The 19,869-nt window shown below is 40.7% G+C and overlaps 1 pseudogene; it reads right to left on the bottom strand.

Annotated features, from left to right (window-relative positions):
* LOC137318233 (equilibrative nucleoside transporter 1-like) overlaps nt 1-19,869 on the bottom strand; it is a 93,693-nt pseudogene that overhangs the window by 38,069 nt on the left and 35,755 nt on the right.

Below are 19,869 nucleotides of genomic sequence, written 5' to 3'. Positions count from 1 at the left end.
CTTCTCCCCAGACCATCCCACACCAGACCCTCACCAAAGTAACCTTCTCCCCAGACCGTCCCACACCAGACCCTCACCAAAGTAACCTTCTCCCCAGACCATCCCACACTCAACCCTCACCAAAGTAACCTTCTCCCCAGACCGTCCCACACCAAACCCTCACCAAAGTAACCTTCTCCCCAGACCGTCCCACACCAGACCCTCACCAAAGTAACCTTCTCCCCAGACCGTCCCACACCAGACCCTCACCAAAGTAACATTCTCCCCAGACCGTCCCACACCAGACCCTCACCAAAGTAACCTTCTCCCCAGACCATCGCACACCAGACCCTCACCAAAGTAACCTTCTCCCCAGACCATCCCACACCAGACCCTCACCAAAGTAACCTTCTCCCCAGACCATCCCACACTCAACCCTCACCAAAGTAACCTTCTCCCCAGACCATCCCACACCAGACCCTCACCAAAGTAACCTTCTCCCCAGACCGTCCCACACCAGACCCTCACCAAAGTAACCTTCTCCCCAGACCGTCCCACACCAGACCCTCACCAAAGTAACATTCTCCCCAGACCGTCCCACACCAGACCCTCACCAAAGTAACCTTCTCCCCAGACCATCCCACACCAGACCCTCACCAAAGTAACCTTCTCCCCAGACCGTCCCACACCAGACCCTCACCAAAGTAACCTTCTCCCCAGACCGTCCCACACCAGACCCTCACCAAAGTAACCTTCTCCCCAGACCATCCTACACCAGACCCTAACCAAAGTCACCTTCTCCCCAGACCGTCCCACACCAGACCCTCACCAAAGTAACCTTCTCCCCAGACCGTCCCACACCAGACCCTCACCAAAGTAACCTTCTCCCCAGACCGTCCCACACCAGACCCTCACCAAAGTAACCTTCTCCCCAGACCGTCCCACACCAGACCCTCACCAAAGTAACCTTCTCCCCAGACCGTCCAACACCAGACCCTCACCAAAGTAACCTTCTCCCCAGACCGTCCCACACCAGACCCTCACCAAAGTAACCTTCTCCCCAGACCATCCCACACCAGACACTCACCAAAGTAACCTTCTCCCCAGACCATCTCACACCAGACCCTCACCAAAGTAACCTTCTCCCAGACCGTCCCACAACAGACCCTCACCAAAGTAACCTTCTCCCCAGACCATCCCACACCAGACCCTCACCAAAGTAACCTTCTCCCCAGACCGTCCCACACCAGACCCTCACCAAAGTAACCTTCTCCCCAGACCATCCCACACCAGACCCTCACCAAAGTAACCTTCTCCCCAGACCGTCCCACACCAGACCCTCACCAAAGTAACCTTCTCCCCAGACCGTCCCACACCAGACCCTCACCAAAGTAACCTTCTCCCCAGACCATCCGACACCAGACCCTCACCAAAGTAACCTTCTCCCCAGACCATCTCACACCAGACCCTCACCAAAGTAACCTTCTCCCCAGACCATCTCACACCAGACCCTCACCAAAGTAACCTTCTCCCCAGACCATCCCACACCAGACCCTCACCAAAGTAACCTTCTCCCCAGACCATCTCACACCAGACCCTCACCAAAGTAACCTTCTCCCCAGACCGTCCCACACCAGACCCTCACCAAAGTAACCTTCTCCCAGACCGTCCCACACCAGACCCTCACCAAAGTAACCTTCTCCCGACACCATCCCACACCAGACCCTCACCAAAGTAACCTTCTCCCCAGACCGTCCCACACCAGACCCTCACCAAAGTAACCTTCTCCCCAGACCATCCCACACCAGACCCTCACCAAAGTAACCTTCTCCCCAGACCGTCCCACACCAGACCCTCACCAAAGTAACCTTCTCCCCAGACCGTCCCACACCAGACCCTCACCAAAGTAACCTTCTCCCCAGACCGTCCCACACCAGACCCTCACCAAAGTAACCTTCTCCCCAGACCATCCCACACCAGACCCTCACCAAAGTAACCTTCTCCCCAGACCATCTCACACCAGACCCTCACCAAAGTAACCTTCTCCCCAGACCGTCCCACACCAGACCCTCACCAAAGTAACCTTCTCCCCAGACCGTCCCACACCTGACCCTCACCAAAGTAACCTTCTCCCCAGACCATCGCACACCAGACCCTCACCAAAGTAACCTTCTCCCCAGACCGTCCCACACCAGACCCTCACCAAAGTAACCTTCTCCCCAGACCGTCCCACACCAGACCCTCACCAAAGTAACCTTCTCCCCAGACCGTCCCACACTCAACCCTCACCAAAGTAACCTTCTCCCCAGACCGTCCCACACCAGACCCTCACCAAAGTAACCTTCTCCCCAGACCGTCCCACACCAGACCCTCACCAAAGTAACCTTCTCCCCAGACCATCTCACACCAGACCCTCACCAAAGTAACCTTCTCCCCAGACCATCCCACACCAGACCCTCACCAAAGTAACCTTCTCCCCAGACCATCCCACACCAGACCATCACCAAAGGAACCTTCTCCCCAGACCATCTCACACCAGACCCTCACCAAAGTAACCTTCTCCCCAGACCGTCCCACACCAGACCCTCACCAAAGTAACCTTCTCCCCAGACCGTCCCACACCAGACCCTCACCAAAGTAACCTTCTCCCCAGACCGTCCCACACTCAACCCTCACCAAAGTAACCTTCTCCCCAGACCGTCCCACACCAGACCCTCACCAAAGTAACCTTCTCCCCAGACCATCCGACACCAGACCCTCACCAAAGTAACCTTCTCCCCAGACCATCCCACACCAGACCCTCACCAAAGTAACCTTCTCCCCAGACCATCCGACACCAGACCCTCACCAAAGTAACCTTCTCCCCAGACCATCTCACACCAGACCCTCACCAAAGTAACCTTCTCCCCAGACCATCCCACACCAGACCCTCACCAAAGTAACCTTCTCCCCAGACCGTCCCACACCAGACCCTCACCAAAGTAACCTTCTCCCCAGACCATCCCACACCAGACCCTCACCAAAGTAACCTTCTCCCCAGACCATCCCACACCAGACCCTCACCAAAGTAACCTTCTCCCCAGACCATCCCACACCAGACCCTCACCAAAGTAACCTTCTCCCCAGACCGTCCTACACCAGACCCTCACCAAAGTAACCTTCTCCCCAGACCATCCCACACCAGACCCTCACCAAAGTAACCTTCTCCCCAGACCATCCCACACCAGACCCTCACCAAAGTAACCTTCTCCCCAGACCATCCCACACCAGACCCTGACCAAAGTAACCTTCTCCCCAGACCATCCCACACTCAACCCTCACCAAAGTAACCTTCTCCCAGACCATCCCACACCAGACCCTCACCAAAGTAACCTTCTCCCCAGACCGTCCCACACCAGACCCTCACCAAAGTAACCTTCTCCCAGACCATCCCACACCAGACCCTCACCAAAGTAACCTTCTCCCCAGACCGTCCCACACCAGACCCTCACCAAAGTAACCTTCTCCCCAGACCGTCCCACACCAGACCCTCACCAAAGTAACCTTCTCCCCAGACCGTCCCACACCAGACCCTCACCAAAGTAACCTTCTCCCCAGACCGTCCCACACCAGACCCTCACCAAAGTAACCTTCTCCCCAGACCGACCCACACCAGACCCTCACCAAAGTAACCTTCTCCCCAGACCATCCCACACCAGACCCTCACCAAAGTAACCTTCTCCCCAGACCGTCCCACAACAGACCCTCACCAAAGTAACCTTCTCCCCAGACCGTCACACACCAGACCCTCACCAAAGTAACCTTCTCCCCAGACCGTCCCACACCAGACCCTCACCAAAGTAACCTTCTCCCCAGACCGTCCCACACCAGACCCTCACCAAAGTAACCTTCTCCCCAGACCATCCTACACCAGACCCTCACCAAAGTAACCTTCTCCCCAGACCATCCCACACCAGACCCTCACCAAAGTAACCTTCTCCCCAGACCATCCTACACCAGACCCTCACCAAAGTAACCTTCTCCCCAGACCATCCCACACCAGACCCTCACCAAAGTAACCTTCTCCCCAGACCGTCCCACACCAGACCCTCACCAAAGTAACCTTCTCCCAGACCGTCCCACACCAGACCCTCACCAAAGTAACCTTCTCCCCAGACCGTCCCACACCAGACCCTCACCAAAGTAACCTTCTCCCCAGACCGTCCCACACCAGACCCTCACCAAAGTAACCTTCTCCCCAGACCGTCCCACACCAGACCCTCACCAAAGTAACCTTCTCCCCAGACCATCCCACACCAGACCCTCACCAAAGTAACCTTCTCCCCAGACCATCCTACACCAGACCCTCACCAAAGTAACCTTCTCCCCAGACCATCCTACACCAGACCCTCACCAAAGTAACCTTCTCCCCAGACCATCCTACACCAGACCCTCACCAAAGTAACCTTCTCCCCAGACCATCCTACACCAGACCCTCACCAAAGTAACCTTCTCCCCAGACCATCCTACACCAGACCCTCACCAAAGTAACCTTCTCCCCAGACCGTCCCACACTAGACCCTCACCAAAGTAACCTTCTCCCCAGACCGTCCCACACCAGACCCTCACCAAAGTAACCTTCTCCCCAGACCATCTCACACCAGACCCTCACCAAAGTAACCTTCTCCCCAGACCGTCCCACACCAGACCCTCACCAAAGTAACCTTCTCCCCAGACCGTCCCACACCAGACCCTCACCAAAGTAACCTTCTCCCCAGACCGTCCCACACCAGACCCTCCCCAAAGTAACCTTCTCCCCAGACCATCCCACACCAGACCCTCACCAAAGTAACCTTCTCCCAGACCGTCCCACACCAGACCCTCACCAAAGTAACCTTCTCCCCAGACCATCCCACACCAGACCCTCACCAAAGTAACCTTCTCCCCAGACCATCCGACACCAGACCCTCACCAAAGTAACCTTCTCCCCAGACCATCTCACACCAGACCCTCACCAAAGTAACCTTCTCCCCAGACCATCCCACACCAGACCCTCACCAAAGTAACCTTCTCCCCAGACCGTCCCACACCAGACCCTCACCAAAGTAACCTTCTCCCCAGACCATCCCACACCAGACCCTCACCAAAGTAACCTTCTCCCCAGACCATCCCACACCAGACCCTCACCAAAGTAACCTTCTCCCCAGACCATCCCACACCAGACCCTCACCAAAGCAACCTTCTCCCCAGACCATCCCACACCAGACCCTCACCAAAGTAACCTTCTCCCCAGACCGTCCTACACCAGACCCTCACCAAAGTAACCTTCTCCCCAGACCATCCCACACCAGACCCTCACCAAAGTAACCTTCTCCCCAGACCATCCCACACCAGACCCTGACCAAAGTAACCTTCTCCCCAGACCATCCCACACTCAACCCTCACCAAAGTAACCTTCTCCCAGACCATCCCACACCAGACCCTCACCAAAGTAACCTTCTCCCCAGACCGTCCCACACCAGACCCTCACCAAAGTAACCTTCTCCCCAGACCGTCCCACACCAGACCCTCACCAAAGTAACCTTCTCCCCAGACCGTCCCACACCAGACCCTCACCAAAGTAACCTTCTCCCCAGACCGACCCACACCAGACCCTCACCAAAGTAACCTTCTCCCCAGACCATCCCACACCAGACCCTCACCAAAGTAACCTTCTCCCCAGACCATCCCACAACAGACCCTCACCAAAGTAACCTTCTCCCCAGACCGTCCCACACCAGACCCTCACCAAAGTAACCTTCTCCCCAGACCGTCCCACACCAGACCCTCACCAAAGTAACCTTCTCCCCAGACCGTCCCACACCAGACCCTCACCAAAGTAACCTTCTCCCCAGACCATCCTACACCAGACCCTCACCAAAGTAACCTTCTCCCCAGACCATCCCACACCAGACCCTCACCAAAGTAACCTTCTCCCCAGACCATCCTACACCAGACCCTCACCAAAGTAACCTTCTCCCCAGACCATCCCACACCAGACCCTCACCAAAGTAACCTTCTCCCCAGACCGTCCCACACCAGACCCTCACCAAAGTAACCTTCTCCCAGACCGTCCCACACCAGACCCTCACCAAAGTAACCTTCTCCCCAGACCGTCCCACACCAGACCCTCACCAAAGTAACCTTCTCCCCAGACCGTCCCACACCAGACCCTCACCAAAGTAACCTTCTCCCCAGACCGTCCCACACCAGACCCTCACCAAAGTAACCTTCTCCCCAGACCATCCCACACCAGACCCTCACCAAAGTAACCTTCTCCCCAGACCATCCTACACCAGACCCTCACCAAAGTAACCTTCTCCCCAGACCATCCTACACCAGACCCTCACCAAAGTAACCTTCTCCCCAGACCATCCTACACCAGACCCTCACCAAAGTAACCTTCTCCCCAGACCATCCTACACCAGACCCTCACCAAAGTAACCTTCTCCCCAGACCATCCTACACCAGACCCTCACCAAAGTAACCTTCTCCCCAGACCGTCCCACACTAGACCCTCACCAAAGTAACCTTCTCCCCAGACCGTCCCACACCAGACCCTCACCAAAGTAACCTTCTCCCCAGACCATCTCACACCAGACCCTCACCAAAGTAACCTTCTCCCAGACCGTCCCACACCAGACCCTCACCAAAGTAACCTTCTCCCCAGACCGTCCCACACCAGACCCTCACCAAAGTAACCTTCTCCCCAGACCGTCCCACACCAGACCCTCACCAAAGTAACCTTCTCCCCAGACCGTCCCACACCAGACCCTCACCAAAGTAACCTTCTCCCCAGACCGTCCCACACCAGACCCTCACCAAAGTAACCTTCTCCCCAGACCATCCCACACCAGACCCTCACCAAAGTAACCTTCTCCCAAGACCATCCCACACCAGACCCTCACCAAAGTAACCTTCTCCCCAGACCGTCCCACACCAGACCCTCACCAAAGTAACCTTCTCCCCAGACCGTCCCACACCAGACCCTCACCAAAGTAACCTACTCCCCAGACCGTCCCACACCAGACCCTCACCAAAGTAACCTTCTCCCCAGACCATCCCACACCAGACCCTCACCAAAGTAACCTTCTCCCCAGACCATCCCACACCAGACCCTCACCAAAGTAACCTTCTCCCCAGACCATCCCACACCAGACCCTCACCAAAGTAACCTTCTCCCCAGACCATCCCACACCAGACCCTCACCAAAGTAACCTTCTCCCCAGACCATCCCACACCAGACCCTCACCAAAGTAACCTTCTCCCCAGACCATCCCACACCAGACCCTCACCAAAGTAACCTTCTCCCGAGACCATCCCACCAGATGTTTGCCCCTCAGAGGGCCTCCTCACCGCACCCCCCCCCCCACTGCTCACTTCCTGCCCCGTCGAAGGTAAGATTCCTCCCATCTGGAAAGGCGTTGGTACATCCCTTTGTCTGTGGGTGTCAGTGTTGTGCGTTCAAAACACACAGGGGCCTGAATTTACCATTGGGTCTAAGATGGGCCTAACTGGGGTTCCCAACTCTGATGAGGTGTATTCCTCGAGGTTTTATCATAGACCTCTCACCACCAACCATCCCAATCAGTGGAGGGTTAAAAACCGCTTGAACAGAAGATATTTGAAGGAAAGGGTGAACTGTGTCCCTTTCAAACATTACATTTGAAAAACTGCAAATATTGTAATGGAGAGAGTATTGGTTTCAACTGTGTTTTCTCCCCCTCAGTGGCACTGATAACATTGGAGAGGATGAATTAGAGGACTGAATGCATCGGACAGTGCACATCGATACACAGACATCACTCAATAAATAGACCGGGCGATAACACGGAGCTTGAAGAGTTGTTGGCCTTTTAGAAAACAAGTTTTTCTTCATAGCAGGGGGTGATTTAAGAGAAGGAGACTGAGGAAACACAAAAACAGACATGTTGCTACAAGAGCACACCTCAAAGGCTGTTCACAACAAAGTCATGGGGGTCTCCCACCCTGATCTGGCGATCGGTTCAAAGAACCGGGATTCATAAAAGATCAGAGAGTGTTCCATCCAGTATATGATATAATATAAAAGATCAGAGAGTGTTCCATCCAGTATATGATATAATATAAAAGATCAGAGAGTGTTCCATCCAGTATATGATATAATATAAAAGATCAGAGAGTGTTCCATCCAGTATATGATATAATATAAAAGATCAGAGAGTGTTCCATCCAGTATATGATATAATATAAAAGATCAGAGAGTGTTCCATCCTGTATATGATATATTATAAAAGATCAGAGAGTGTTCCATCCAGTATATGATATAATATAAAAGATCAGAGAGTGTTCCATCCAGTGTATGATATAATATAAAAGATCAGAGAGTGTTCCATCCAGTATATGATATAATATAAAAGATCAGAGAGTGTTCCATCCAGTATATGATATAATATAAAAGATCAGAGAGTGTTCCATCCAGTATATGATATACTATAAAAGATCAGAGAGTGTTCCATCCAGTATATGATATAATATAAAAGATCAGAGAGTGTTCCATCCAGTATATGATATAATATAAAAGATCAGAGAGTGTTCCATCCAGTATATGATATAATATAAAAGATCAGAGAGTGTTCCATCCAGTATATGATATAATATAAAAGATCAGAGAGTGTTCCATCCAGTATATGATATAATATAAAAGATCAGAGAGTGTTCCATCCAGTATATGATATAATATAAAAGATCAGAGAGTGTTCCATCCAGTATATGATATAATATAAAAGATCAGAGAGTGTTCCATCCAGTATATGATATAATATAAAAGATCAGAGAGTGTTCCATCCAGTGTATGATATATTATAAAAGATCAGAGAGTGTTCCATCCAGTGTATGATATAATATAAAAGATCAGAGAGTGTTCCATCCAGTATATGATATAATATAAAAGATCAGAGAGTGTTCCATCCAGTGTATGATATAATATAAAAGATCAGAGAGTGTTCCATCCAGTATATGATATAATATAAAAGATCAGAGAGTGTTCCATCCAGTATATGATATAATATAAAAGATCAGAGAGTGTTCCATCCAGTGTATGATATAATATAAAAGATCAGAGAGTGTTCCATCCAGTGTATGATATAATATAAAAGATCAGAGAGTGTTCCATCCAGTATATGATATAATATAAAAGATCAGAGAGTGTTCCATCCAGTATATGATATACTATAAAAGATCAGAGAGTGTTCCATCCAGTGTATGATATAATATAAAAGATCAGAGAGTGTTCCATCCAGTATATGATATAATATAAAAGATCAGAGAGTGTTCCATCCAGTTTATGATATAATATAAAAGATCAGAGAGTGTTCCATCCAGTATATGATATAATATAAAAGATCAGAGAGTGTTCCATCCAGTATATGATACAATATAAAAGATCAGAGAGTGTTCCATCCAGTGTATGATATAATATAAAAGATCAGAGAGTGTTCCATCCAGTATATGATATAATATAAAAGATCAGAGAGTGTTCCATCCAGTGTATGATATAATATAAAAGATCAGAGAGTGTTCCATCCAGTATATGATATATTATAAAAGATCAGAGAGTGTTCCATCCAGTATATGATATATTATAAAAGATCAGAGAGTGTTCCATCCAGTATATGATATAATATAAAAGATCAGAGAGTGTTCCATCCAGTATATGATATAATATAAAAGATCAGAGAGTGTTCCATCCAGTATATGATATAATATAAAAGATCAGAGATTGTTCCATCCAGTATATGATATATTATAAAAGATCAGAGAGTGTTCCATCCAGTATATGATATAATATAAAAGATCAGAGAGTGTTCCATCCAGTGTATGATATAATATAAAAGATCAGAGAGTGTTCCATCCAGTATATGATATAATATAAAAGATCAGAGAGTGTTCCATCCAGTGTATGATATACTATAAAAGATCAGAGAGTGTTCCATCCAGTATATGATATAATATAAAAGATCAGAGAGTGTTCCATCCAGTATATGATATAATATAAAAGATCAGAGAGTGTTCCATCCAGTATATGATATAATATAAAAGATCAGAGAGTGTTCCATCCAGTGTATGATATAATATAAAAGATCAGAGAGTGTTCCATCCAGTATATGATATACTATAAAAGATCAGAGAGTGTTCCATCCAGTATATGATATAATATAAAAGATCAGAGAGTGTTCCATCCAGTGTATGATATAATATAAAAGATCAGAGAGTGTTCCATCCAGTGTATGATATAATATAAAAGATCAGAGAGTGTTCCATCCAGTATATGATATAATATAAAAGATCAGAGAGTGTTCCATCCAGTATATGATATAATATAAAAGATCAGAGAGTGTTCCATCCAGTGTATGATATAATATAAAAGATCAGAGAGTGTTCCATCCAGTGTATGATATAATATAAAAGATCAGAGAGTGTTCCATCCAGTATATGATATAATATAAAAGATCAGAGAGTGTTCCATCCAGTATATGATATAATATAAAAGATCAGAGAGTGTTCCATCCAGTATATGATATAATATAAAAGATCAGAGAGTGTTCCATCCAGTGTATGATATAATATAAAAGATCAGAGAGTGTTCCATCCAGTATATGATACAATATAAAAGATCAGAGAGTGTTCCATCCAGTATATGATATACTATAAAAGATCAGAGAGTGTTCCATCCAGTATATGATATAATATAAAAGATCAGAGAGTGTTCCATCCAGTATATGATATAATATAAAAGATCAGAGAGTGTTCCATCCAGTACATGATATAATATAAAAGATCAGAGAGTGTTCCATCCAGTACATGATATAATATAAAAGATCAGAGAGTGTTCCATCCAGTATATGATATAATATAAAAGATCAGAGAGTGTTCCATCCAGTATATGATATACTATAAAAGATCAGAGAGTGTTCCATCCAGTATATGATATAATATAAAAGATCAGAGAGTGTTCCATCCAGTATATGATATAATATAAAAGATCAGAGAGTGTTCCATCCAGTATATGATATAATATAAAAGATCAGAGAGTGTTCCATCCAGTATATGATATAATATAAAAGATCAGAGAGTGTTCCATCCAGTATATGATATAATATAAAAGATCAGAGAGTGTTCCATCCAGTGTATGATATAATATAAAAGATCAGAGAGTGTTCCATCCAGTGTATGATATAATATAAAAGATCAGAGAGTGTTCCATCCAGTGTATGATATAATATAAAAGATCAGAGAGTGTTCCATCCAGTATATGATATGATATAAAAGATCAGAGAGTGTTCCATCCAGTGTATGATATAATATAAAAGATCAGAGAGTGTTCCATCCAGTATATGATATAATATAAAAGATCAGAGAGTGTTCCATCCAGTTTATGATATAATATAAAAGATCAGAGAGTGTTCCATCCAGTATATGATATAATATAAAAGATCAGAGAGTGTTCCATCCAGTATATGATATATTATAAAAGATCAGAGAGTGTTCCATCCAGTATATGATATAATATAAAAGATCAGAGAGTGTTCCATCCAGTATATGATATACTATAAAAGATCAGAGAGTGTTCCATCCAGTATATGATATAATATAAAAGATCAGAGAGTGTTCCATCCAGTATATGATATACTATAAAAGATCAGAGAGTGTTCCATCCAGTATATGATATAATATAAAAGATCAGAGAGTGTTCCATCCAGTATATGATATAATATAAAAGATCAGAGAGTGTTCCATCCAGTATATGATATAATATAAAAGATCAGAGAGTGTTCCATCCAGTACATGATATATTATAAAAGATCAGAGAGTGTTCCATCCAGTATATGATATAATATAAAAGATCAGAGAGTGTTCCATCCAGTATATGATATAATATAAAAGATCAGAGAGTGTTCCATCCAGTATATGATATAATATAAAAGATCAGAGAGTGTTCCATCCAGTATATGATATAATATAAAAGATCAGAGAGTGTTCCATCCAGTATATGATATAATATAAAAGATCAGAGAGTGTTCCATCCAGTGTATGATATAATAGAAAAGATCAGAGAGTGTTCCATCCAGTATATGATATAATATAAAAGATCAGAGAGTGTTCCATCCAGTATATGATATAATATAAAAGATCAGAGAGTGTTCCATCCAGTATATGATATAATATAAAAGATCAGAGAGTGTTCCATCCAGTATATGATATAATATAAAAGATCAGAGAGTGTTCCATCCAGTGTATGATATAATATAAAAGATCAGAGAGTGTTCCATCCAGTGTATGATATAATATAAAAGATCAGAGAGTGTTCCATCCAGTATATGATATACTATAAAAGATCAGAGAGTGTTCCATCCAGTATATGATATACTATAAAAGATCAGAGAGTGTTCCATCCAGTATATGATATACTATAAAAGATCAGAGAGTGTTCCATCCAGTATATGATATAATATAAAAGATCAGAGAGTGTTCCATCCAGTATATGATATAATATAAAAGATCAGAGAGTGTTCCATCCAGTATATGATATAATATAAAAGATCAGAGAGTGTTCCATCCAGTATATGATATATTATAAAAGATCAGAGAGTGTTCCATCCAGTATATGATATATTATAAAAGATCAGAGAGTGTTCCATCCAGTATATGATATAATATAAAAGATCAGAGAGTGTTCCATCCAGTGTATGATATAATATAAAAGATCAGAGAGTGTTCCATCCAGTGTATGATATAATATAAAAGATCAGAGAGTGTTCCATCCAGTATATGATATAATATAAAAGATCAGAGAGTGTTCCATCCAGTGTATGATATAATATTAAAGATCAGAGAGTGTTCCATCCAGTGTATGATATAATATAAAAGATCAGAGAGTGTTCCATCCAGTGTATGATATAATATAAAAGATCAGAGAGTGTTCCATCCAGTGTGTGATATAATATAAAAGATCAGAGAGTGTTCCATCCAGTAAATGATATAATATAAAAGATCAGAGAGTGTTCCATCCAGTATATGATATAATATAAAAGATCAGAGAGTGTTCCATCCAGTATATGATATATTATAAAAGATCAGAGAGTGTTCCATCCAGTATATGATATATTATAAAAGATCAGAGAGTGTTCCATCCAGTTTATGATATAATATAAAAGATCAGAGAGTGTTCCATCCAGTATATGATATAATATAAAAGATCAGAGAGTGTTCCATCCAGTATATGATATAATATAAAAGATCAGAGAGTGTTCCATCCAGTTTATGATATAATATAAAAGATCAGAGAGTGTTCCATCCAGTATATGATATAATATAAAAGATCAGAGAGTGTTCCATCCAGTATATGATATACTATAAAAGATCAGAGAGTGTTCCATCCAGTATATGATATAATATAAAAGATCAGAGAGTGTTCCATCCAGTATATGATATAATATAAAAGATCAGAGAGTGTTCCATCCAGTATATGATATAATATAAAAGATCAGAGAGTGTTCCATCCAGTATATGATATAATATAAAAGATCAGAGAGTGTTCCATCCAGTATATGATATAATATAAAAGATCAGAGAGTGTTCCATCCAGTATATGATATAATATAAAAGATCAGAGAGTGTTCCATCCAGTATATGATATAATATAAAAGATCAGAGAGTGTTCCATCCAGTATATGATATAATATAAAAGATCAGAGAGTGTTCCATCCAGTATATGATATAATATAAAAGATCAGAGAGTGTTCCATCCAGTATATGATATAATATAAAAGATCAGAGAGTGTTCCATCCAGTGTATGATATAATATAAAAGATCAGAGAGTGTTCCATCCAGTATATGATATAATATAAAAGATCAGAGAGTGTTCCATCCAGTATATGATATATTATAAAAGATCAGAGAGTGTTCCATCCAGTATATGATATAATATAAAAGATCAGAGAGTGTTCCATCCAGTATATGATATAATATAAAAGATCAGAGAGTGTTCCATCCAGTGTATGATATAATATAAAAGATCAGAGAGTGTTCCATCCAGTATATGATATAATATAAAAGATCAGAGAGTGTTCCATCCAGTATATGATATAATATAAAAGATCAGAGAGTGTTCCATCCAGTGTATGATATAATATAAAAGATCAGAGAGTGTTCCATCCAGTATATGATATAATATAAAAGATCAGAGAGTGTTCCATCCAGTATATGATATAATATAAAAGATCAGAGAGTGTTCCATCCAGTATATGATATAATATAAAAGATCAGAGAGTGTTCCATCCAGTGTATGATATAATATAAAAGATCAGAGAGTGTTCCATCCAGTGTATGATATAATATAAAAGATCAGAGAGTGTTCCATCCAGTGTATGATATAATATAAAAGATCAGAGAGTGTTCCATCCAGTATATGATATAATATAAAAGATCAGAGAGTGTTCCATCCAGTGTATGATATAATATAAAAGATCAGAGAGTGTTCCATCCAGTATATGATATAATATAAAAGATCAGAGAGTGTTCCATCCAGTGTATGATATAATATAAAAGATCAGAGAGTGTTCCATCCAGTATATGATATAATATAAAAGATCAGAGAGTGTTCCATCCAGTATATGATATAATATAAAAGATCAGAGAGTGTTCCATCCAGTGTATGATATAATATAAAAGATCAGAGAGTGTTCCATCCAGTATATGATATATTATAAAAGATCAGAGAGTGTTCCATCCAGTATATGATATAATATAAAAGATCAGAGAGTGTTCCATCCAGTGTATGATATAATAAAAAAGATCAGAGAGTGTTCCATCCAGTATATGATATAATATAAAAGATCAGAGAGTGTTCCATCCAGTACATGATATACTATAAAAGATCAGAGAGTGTTCCATCCAGTATATGATATAATATAAAAGATCAGAGAGTGTTCCATCCAGTAAATGATATAATATAAAAGATCAGAGAGTGTTCCATCCAGTATATGATATAATATAAAAGATCAGAGAGTGTTCCATCCAGTACATGATATAATATAAAAGATCAGAGAGTGTTCCATCCAGTATATGATATAATATAAAAGATCAGAGAGTGTTCCATCCAGTATATGATATAATATAAAAGATCAGAGAGTGTTCCATCCAGTATATGATATAATATAAAAGATCAGAGAGTGTTCCATCCAGTATATGATATAATATAAAAGATCAGAGAGTGTTCCATCCAGTACATGATATATTATAAAAGATCAGAGAGTGTTCCATCCAGTATATGATACAATATAAAAGATCAGAGAGTGTTCCATCCAGTATATGATATACTATAAAAGATCAGAGAGTGTTCCATCCAGTATATGATACAATATAAAAGATCAGAGAGTGTTCCATCCAGTATATGATATAATATAAAAGATCAGAGAGTGTTCCATCCAGTATATGATATATTATAAAAGATCAGAGAGTGTTCCATCCAGTATATGATATAATATAAAAGATCAGAGAGTGTTCCATCCAGTGTATGATATACTATAAAAGATCAGAGAGTGTTCCATCCAGTATATGATACAATATAAAAGATCAGAGAGTGTTCCATCCAGTGTATGATATACTATAAAAGATCAGAGAGTGTTCCATCCAGTGTATGATATAATATAAAAGATCAGAGAGTGTTCCATCCAGTATATGATATACTATAAAAGATCAGAGAGTGTTCCATCCAGTGTATGATACAATATAAAAGATCAGAGAGTGTTCCATCCAGTATATGATATAATATAAAAGATCAGAGAGTGTTCCATCCAGTATATGATATATTATAAAAGATCAGAGAGTGTTCCATCCAGTATATGATACAATATAAAAGATCAGAGAGTGTTCCATCCAGTGTATGATACAATATAAAAGATCAGAGAGTGTTCCATCCAGTATATGATATACTATAAAAGATCAGAGAGTGTTCCATCCAGTGTATGATACAATATAAAAGATCAGAGAGTGTTCCATCCAGTGTATGATACAATATAAAAGATCAGAGAGTGTTCCATCCAGTATATGATATACTATAAAAGATCAGAGAGTGTTCCATCCAGTGTATGATACAATATAAAAGATCAGAGAGTGTTCCATCCAGTATATGATATACTATAAAAGATCAGAGAGTGTTCCATCCAGTGTATGATACAATATAAAAGATCAGAGAGTGTTCCATCCAGTATATGATATACTATAAAAGATCAGAGAGTGTTCCATCCAGTGTATGATACAATATAAAAGATCAGAGAGTGTTCCATCCAGTATATGATATACTATAAAAGATCAGAGAGTGTTCCATCCAGTATATGATATAATATAAAAGATCAGAGAGTGTTCCATCCAGTGTATGATACAATATAAAAGATCAGAGAGTGTTCCATCCAGTATATGATATAATATAAAAGATCAGAGAGTGTTCCATCCAGTGTATGATATAATATAAAAGATCAGAGAGTGTTCCATCCAGTGTATGATATAATATAAAAGATCAGAGAGTGTTCCATCCAGTATATGATATACTATAAAAGATCAGAGAGTGTTCCATCCAGTGTATGATATATTATAAAAGATCAGAGAGTGTTCCATCCAGTATATGATATACTATAAAAGATCAGAGAGTGTTCCATCCAGTATATGATATAATATAAAAGATCAGAGAGTGTTCCATCCAGTGTATGATATAATATAAAAGATCAGAGAGTGTTCCATCCAGTGTATGATATACTATAAAAGATCAGAGAGTGTTCCATCCAGTATATGATACAATATAAAAGATCAGAGAGTGTTCCATCCAGTATATGATATAATATAAAAGATCAGAGAGTGTTCCATCCAGTATATGATATAATATAAAAGATCAGAGAGTGTTCCATCCAGTACATGATATAATATAAAAGATCAGAGAGTGTTCCATCCAGTATATGATATAATATAAAAGATCAGAGAGTGTTCCATCCAGTATATGATATAATATAAAAGATCAGAGAGTGTTCCATCCAGTACATGATATAATATAAAAGATCAGAGAGTGGTCCATCCAGTATATGATATACTATAAAAGATCAGAGAGTGTTCCATCCAGTGTGTGATACACTATAAAAGATCAGAGAGTGTTCCATCCAGTATATGATATACTATAAAAGATCAGAGAGTGTTCCATCCAGTGTATGATATACTATAAAAGATCAGAGAGTGTTCCATCCAGTATATGATATAATATAAAAGATCAGAGAGTGTTCCATCCAGTGTATGATATATTATAAAAGATCAGAGAGTGTTCCATCCAGTATATGATATAATATAAAAGATCAGAGAGTGTTCCATCCAGTACATGATATACTATAAAAGATCAGAGAGTGTTCCATCCAGTATATGATATAATATAAAAGATCAGAGAGTGTTCCATCCAGTATATGATATAATATAAAAGATCAGAGAGTGTTCCATCCAGTATATGATATACTATAAAAGATCAGAGAGTGTTCCATCCAGTATATGATATACTATAAAAGATCAGAGAGTGTTCCATCCAGTATATGATATAATATTAAAGATCAGAGAGTGTTCCATCCAGTATATGATATACTATAAAAGATCAGAGAGTGTTCCATCCAGTATATGATATACTATAAAAGATCAGAGAGTGTTCCATCCAGTGTATGATATATTATAAAAGATCAGAGAGTGTTCCATCCAGTATATGATATACTATAAAAGATCAGAGAGTGTTCCATCCAGTGTATGATATATTATAAAAGATCAGAGAGTGTTCCATCCAGTATATGATATAATATAAAAGATCAGAGAGTGTTCCATCCAGTATATGATATACTATAAAAGATCAGAGAGTGTTCCATCCAGTGTATGATATAATATAAAAGATCAGAGAGTGTTCCATCCAGTATATGATATACTATAAAAGATCAGAGAGTGTTCCATCCAGTATATGATATACTATAAAAGATCAGAGAGTGTTCCATCCAGTGTATGATATATTATAAAAGATCAGAGAGTGTTCCATCCAGTATATGATATACTATAAAAGATCAGAGAGTGTTCCATCCAGTATATGATATAATATAAAAGATCAGAGAGTGTTCCATCCAGTATATGATATACTATAAAAGATCAGAGAGTGGTCCATCCAGTATATGATATAATATAAAAGATCAGAGAGTGTTCCATCCAGTATATGATATACTATAAAAGATCAGAGAGTGTTCCATCCAGTATATGATATAATATAAAAGATCAGAGAGTGTTCCATCCAGTGTATGATATAATATAAAAGATCAGAGAGTGTTCCATCCAGTATATGATATAATATAAAAGATCAGAGAGTGTTCCATCCAGTGTATGATATAATATAAAAGATCAGAGAGTGTTCCATCCAGTATATGATACAATATAAATGATCAGAGAGTGTTCCATCCAGTGTATGATATAATTTAAAAGATCAGAGAGTGTTCCATCCAGTATATGATACAATATAAAAGATCAGAGAGTGTTCCATCCAGTGTATGATATAATATAAAAGATCAGAGAGTGTTCCATCCAGTGTATGATATAATATAAAAGATCAGAGAGTGTTCCATCCAGTATATGATATAATATAAAAGATCAGAGAGTGTTCCATCCAGTATATGATATAATATAAAAGATCAGAGAGTGTTCCATCCAGTGTATGATATAATATAAAAGATCAGAGAGTGTTCCATCCAGTATATGATACAATATAAAAGATCAGAGAGTGTTCCATCCAGTGTATGATATAATATAAAAGATCAGAGAGTGTTCCATCCAGTATATGATATAATATAAAAGATCAGAGAGTGTTCCATCCAGTATATGATATAATATAAAAGATCAGAGAGTGTTCCATCCAGTATATGATACAATATAAAAGATCAGAGAGTGTTCCATCCAGTGTATGATATAATATAAAAGATCAGAGAGTGTTCCATCCAGTGTATGATATAATATAAAAGATCAGAGAGTGTTCCATCCAGTATATGATATACTATAAAAGATCAGAGAGTGTTCCATCCAGTATATGATATAATATAAAAGATCAGAGAGTGTTCCATCCAGTGTATGATATAATATAAAAGATCAGAGAGTGTTCCATCCAGTATATGATACAATATAAAAGATCAGAGAGTGTTCCATCCAGTATATGATATAATATAAAAGATCAGAGAGTGTTCCATCCAGTGTATGATATAATATAAAAGATCAGAGAGTGTTCCATCCAGTGTATGATATACTATAAAAGATCAGAGAGTGTTCCATCCAGTATATGATACAATATAAAAGATCAGAGAGTGTTCCATCCAGTATATGATATAATATAAAAGATCAGAGAGTGTTCCATCCAGTATATGATATAATATAAAAGATCAGAGAGTGTTCCATCCAGTACATGATATAATATAAAAGATCAGAGAGTGTTCCATCCAGTATATGATATAATATAAAAGATCAGAGAGTGTTCCATCCAGTATATGATATAATATAAAAGATCAGAGAGTGTTCCATCCAGTACATGATATAATATAAAAGATCAGAGAGTGGTCCATCCAGTATATGATATACTATAAAAGATCAGAGAGTGTTCCATCCAGTGTATGATACACTATAAAAGATCAGAGAGTGTTCCATCCAGTATATGATATATTATAAAAGATCAGAGAGTGTTCCATCCAGTGTATGATATAATATAAAAGATCAGAGAGTGTTCCATCCAGTACATGATATACTATAAAAGATCAGAGAATGTTCCATCCAGTGTATGATATACT

The sequence above is a fragment of the Heptranchias perlo genome, unplaced genomic scaffold (genome assembly GCF_035084215.1).
Source record: "Heptranchias perlo isolate sHepPer1 unplaced genomic scaffold, sHepPer1.hap1 HAP1_SCAFFOLD_673, whole genome shotgun sequence".
Taxonomy (NCBI): domain Eukaryota; kingdom Metazoa; phylum Chordata; class Chondrichthyes; order Hexanchiformes; family Hexanchidae; genus Heptranchias; species Heptranchias perlo.
The sequence above is the reverse complement of the archived record's forward strand: the minus strand, read 5'-3'. Positions and strand labels throughout refer to the sequence as shown.